Source organism: Plecotus auritus (genome assembly GCF_963455305.1).
Source record: "Plecotus auritus genome assembly, chromosome: 2".
Classification (NCBI taxonomy): Eukaryota; Metazoa; Chordata; class Mammalia; order Chiroptera; family Vespertilionidae; genus Plecotus; species Plecotus auritus.
The window spans coordinates 148,530,491-148,536,019 of NC_137771.1; the positions used below are offsets into that span (position 1 = coordinate 148,530,491).

The 5,529-nt window shown below is 42.1% G+C and overlaps 1 pseudogene across 1 annotated transcript; it reads right to left on the reverse strand.

The window, feature by feature from the left end:
- Positions 1-1,419: 1,419 nt before the first annotated feature.
- On the reverse strand, positions 1,420-2,388 carry LOC308241893 (olfactory receptor 5K1-like; annotated as a pseudogene). The gene has a single exon. The product of its transcript is annotated as an olfactory receptor 5K1-like (transcript).
- Positions 2,389-5,529: the final 3,141 nt, after the last annotated feature.

The following is a 5,529-nucleotide window of genomic DNA, read 5'->3' on the forward strand; positions in this document are numbered from 1 at the left end:
AGTTCACACAAACACTCCATTCATGCTTTTGTTCCAGCCCTCTGGTCCAGTTTAAGAACCCATTGTGGCCCTCGAGTCAGAAAGTTTGCCCACCCCTGGACTAGAGGCCCAGTACACAAAATTTGTTCCCAGGGCGGCGGGGGGGTGGGGGGTGTCCCTCAGTCCAACCTGCAGCCTCTAGGTCATGGATTAAATTGGCAGTCAGACATCCCTCTCACAATCCAGGACCACTGCCTCCTAACCACTCACTTGCCTGCCTGCCTAATGCCCCCAACTGCCCTCCCCTGCCAGCCTGGTCGCCCCCAATGGCCCTCCCCTGCTGGCCTGGTCGCCCCCAATGACCCTCCCCTGCTGGCCTCGTCACCCCCAATGGCCCTCCCCTCCTGGCCTGGTTGCCCCCAACAGCCCTCCCCTGCAGGCCTGATCGCCCCCAGCTGCCCTCCCTTGTGGGCCAATTTGCCCCACCTGCCCTCCCCTGCCAGCCTGGTCACCCCCAACTGCCCTCCCCTGCCAGCCTGATCTCCCCTAACCCCCTGCCAACCTGATCTCACCCCTAACTGCTCTCCCTTGCCAGCCTGATCACCCCTAACTGCCTCTGCCTCAGCCCCCACCACCATGGCTTTGTCCGGAAGGAAATCGAACATCCGGAAGATGACCGGTCGACCAGGTCTAATTAGCATATTACCCTTTTATTAATATAGATATGCATAACCAATGGACACAGACAATAGTTCAGTGAAGGCCTAGGGAGGGGGTGCAAGTGAGGAGGAGGGGGTCAATGGGGGACATCTGTAATACTTTCAACAATAAAGATAAATTTTAAAAATTAATTTAAAAAACTACTTTGCTGTTCTGCACTGCATGAGCTAAACTAAACACTTCTGTGCAATCCTGGATGACCTTTTGTGAATTTTCATGCAATAATCAAGAGTATAGGTTTTGTAGTTTGCCTGGGGTTAAAATTACAAGTACAGTAAACCCTCGATTTTGGAGTGTTCGTGCTCCAAGATGTTAATGTGGGTTGGCTACAAATGTTTGCTAGTATTCTTTTTTATATTTTCAATCACTAGTTTTGTTGCTTTTATTTCTTTATTTTTAGTCTGACAATTTTTTTTATTTTTTTCTCAATTTTTTATTTTTTTATTTATTGTTCTTCTGGATTATGATAAGTCCCTAATGCTGACACATTCTATGAGCTTGGCAACATACTAAGTTGTTTCTTGAATGAATTCAGTTTGATTCTTGTTTTTTTGTTATTTTTTAGTTAAGATTTAGCACAGTTACTCCTTAGCACGTATTTTTTTTCCTTTATGCATTGCTGCTTCATTAATTTTATTATGATACTTTAAAATATTTTATATACAATTTGTGCATTATCTCTGTGCAATTCCACCTGGAAGTTTTTTTCTGCACTTGTCATTATGCTACAGTAGATGCCATTTTTTTCAAACTTTCTTGAGATCCTTTTTTCTTCAGAATTTTTCTCAAGACACTTGTTATTTTCTTATTTCTCAGGCTATAAATAAAAGGATTTAGTAATGGAACTACTATTGTAAACAAAATAGCAGCTGGTATATCTTTGTCTCCTTCAAGCAAATATGGTCTAATATACATGAAAAAAAAGAGATCTGTAGAATAACAAAACAGACAGAAAGTGGGATGGTCAGGTAGAAAAGGCTTTAACTCTTCCCTCTTTGGATTTCATTTTGACAATAGTAAAGAGAATGTAGAGGTAAGATATTAAGACACTACCTATGGTGAAGACTTGAATTGAGCCTGAAAAGACAAATAGCACCAGTTCATTGACATAAGGGTCAACACAGGAGAGTCTGTATAAAGGAAGAATATCACAATAAAAGTGGTTGATGTGGTTAGATCCACAGAAAGCTAACCTGAATAGAAGCCCTCTATGAATCATGGAATGCATGTTTCCAGCTACATAGGCCCCTATGATCATCTGAATGCAGAGTTTCTTTGACATCATGTTGTGGTACTGCAGTGGGCTGCATATGGCCACATAGCAATCATAGGCCGTTGCCACCAGAAGAAAGCAGTTTGCTGTTTCAACAGTGCAAAGAAAATGAAATACATTCATAAAGGGTAACAATTCTGTTCTCAGAAAATAAATTCCTTAACATCTTAGGAGTAATGGCACAGGCACAGCAAGAATCCACAAGAGCGAGGTTGCCCAGAAAGATGTACATTGGTGTGTAAAGACTATGCTCTTTTGAAATTAATATCATCAGGCTAAGATTCCTTACCATGATGATCAGATGGCAAAAAACAAACAAACAAAAAACATTACAAAGAGAAGGGTCTTAGCTCTAGGTGATCTGTAAATCCTGTGAGGATAAACTCATTGTTCATGGTATGATTTTCTCCAGCCATTCCTGACCTCTCTGTTAAGAAAAATATTGTGGAGAAATGAGGCACTAACTCATAATATGCCCAGTTCAATCATTTATCTCTTTCTAGCCCGGAAGGATGAGGAGCATCTTCCATATTGCTTTCATATGTCACATGGATTTTAGTGCAGAACCAATTCTGGGGAAGTATTAATTTCCGGAAGCTATTACCTTTTTAGCTACTTTAACATTTTTTCCAGCATATTTTCAAGAAAAACATCAGATTATATGCACAAAGATATGTTTGAGGTCTTGGAAGACATGTTTTTCTATATGGTTTCTTCTATATAGTTTAGGTAAAGCTGATTCATAATTTAAGTATCAGCAATTGGTATTAGTGTTGTCAAATAATTTCAATGACTGTACATATCTTGATTAATTATGTTGTCTAAAATACTATTTTCATATACAGCAGCATTATTCACAATAGCCAATTGAAATGTCCGGTGATGGATGAATGGTTGAGCAAAATGTGATATACACATGAAAAGGAATATTATTCAGACATAAAAAGGAATGAAATTCTGACACATGTTAAAAGATAGATGAACTTTGGCAACATTATGCTAAGTGAAATAAACTAGACACAAAAAGATAAATACTGTATGATTTCACTTACATGAATTAAAGTAGTCAAATTCATAGAGACAGAAAGTAGAATGGTGGTTGTCAGGGAGAGAGGAGATGGGGTGTTATTGTTTAACTAGCAGTCCAGTGCATGGATTCATGCACCGGTGGGGTCCCTCAGCCTGGCCTTTGGGGATCTGGCTGAAACTGGCTCTCTGACATCCCCTGAGGGGTCTCAGATTGCGAGAGAGCAGAGGCTAGGCCAAGGGACCCCACCAGTGCATAATAGGGGCTGGGGAGGGACTGTGGGAGGGCTCTAGGGCGTATACAACCCATGTCGCCCAGTCCCGATTGGGGCCAGCCAGCCAGGGAGAAACTGCGGGAGGTTGGCCGACTGGTCTCCGCGGGAGGGCTGCAGGGCATGTCCAGCCTGTCTCACCCAGTCCCGATCACTGGACCCCAGCAGCAAGCTAACCTACTGGTCAGAGCATCTGACCCCTGGTGGTCAGTGTGCATCATAACGAGTGGTTGAACGGTTGAACAAATGGCCAGACACTTAGCATATTAGGCTTTTATTAGTACCAGAGGCCCGGTGCATGAAATTTGTGGCCTGCGGTGGGGGGGGGGGGGGGGATGTTCCTCAGCCCAGCCTGCACCCTCTCCAATCTGAGACCCCTTGGAGGATGTCTGACTGCCGGTTTAGGCCCAATTCCGCAGGGATCAGGCCTAAACTAGCAGTTGGACATCCCTCTCACAATCCAGGACTGCTGGCTCATGCCTGCCTGCCTGATTGCCCCTAACCACTTCTGCCTGCCAGCCTAATCACCCCCTAACCACTCCCCTGCTGGCCTGATTAACACCTAAGTGCTCCCCTGCCAGCCTGATCTTGCCCCAACTGCCCTCCCCTGCTGGCCTGATGGCCCCCAACTGCCCTCCCCTGATGGCCTGGTCCCCCCCAACAGTTCTCCCCTGCCGGCCTGATCTTGCCCCCAACTGCCCTCCTCTGCCAGCCAACTTGGTTCTGATTGGTCAGTTTCTATGCCAGTCAGCATCTCTGGGCCTATCAATGGGGCCTGATCAGAAAGGCGGGGCTCATCAGCAGCCTCGGTGGAGGCCTGAAGAGAAATGGAGGCATGGCTGCTGGCCAGGCCCAGAGAGAAAGAGAGAGGCAAGTGCTGATCAACAGCTGCCACAGAGACTACGGATCAGACCCTGCTTCTTTCTTCAGGCCTCTCTCCCAGCCTGATTCGTAGCCCCCTCAGAAGTCAGTGCTGGGTCACCATGCCTGCAGCTGCAGCTGCAGCAGTCAGTGCTGGGTCGCTACAGCAACCCAGTGCTGACTGCAGGACTGACTTCTGGTTGGTCAAGCCTTCAGTCATTGTGGATGTGATGGACCCAGGGTTTTTATATATTAGGATAGGATGAGAACTGAGTTTCAGTTTGGGAAGTTGAAAATTTCTAGAGATGGATGGTGATGATGGTTTCACAATATAAATGTACTTAATGCCACCGAACTATATACTTAAATATGGTTAATATGGTAAATTTTATGTTATGTATATTTTACCACAAAAAAAATTAAAGGTTACTTTCATTTGCATATTCTTAGCAATTTACTATCTCCTGTGCTAGCTAAGTATATATTTAAAAATAAAATAGTTTGGGGCAAAGAAGGGCTATTTACAAAGTATTTATATCAGGTGGTGAGGTTAGAGAGAGGAGGAGTGATGGGGATGGAAGTAGGGAACAGAGAGGGAAAGGAGGGAAAAAAATTAAAAGGCTATATTAACAACCTTCCAGATTACTTATAATACCATCTATGCATGCAATATAAAGTTATTCATGTGTGCATGTGCATAAAGAAATTTTAAGAAATTTAAATGCTATCAAAAGAATTTGGAGAAATCAAAAGGAATAAAAATTGGTAAGTTCAATTACATGTCAAAAAACATGAATAAAATCAAATTTCAAACATAAAATGAGGAATTATTGCAATAAATATGGTATTTCTATAGTTTTATCATATAAAGATCTTATACAAGTTAGAAAAAATAGGTAAAGGACAGGAATAACAAAATATTGAAAATACAATTTTTAACAAATTAAAAATGTTTGACTTTACTAATTAGAGAGACATCATTTGAAACAGTTATGAGGGCTTTTTTATTTTGCCCATCATAATAACAAAGAAATGATAATATACAGTCTTCTCTAACACACTAAAATGGAAACCTAATTGCATTCCAGCAGAAATATAAGTTGGTGCAATCATTGAAAAATAAATTTGGCAATAGACTAAGGAAATTCTTGCATGTTCATACCCCATGACTAGTAACCATGAATCCAGAAGAAAGAAATAATAAAAAACTCAAACAAAGATTTACATATAATAATGTTCATTGTAATTTCATTTATAATAGTGAAAAATTCAAAACACCTAATAGGTAAACATTTGGTCAGTAAATTGTGTAATCATTAAAAATGGTGTTACTTGGGATATTTAGTCACCCCTAACTGCCCTTCCCTGCAGGCCTGGTCGCCCCAACTTCCCTCCTCT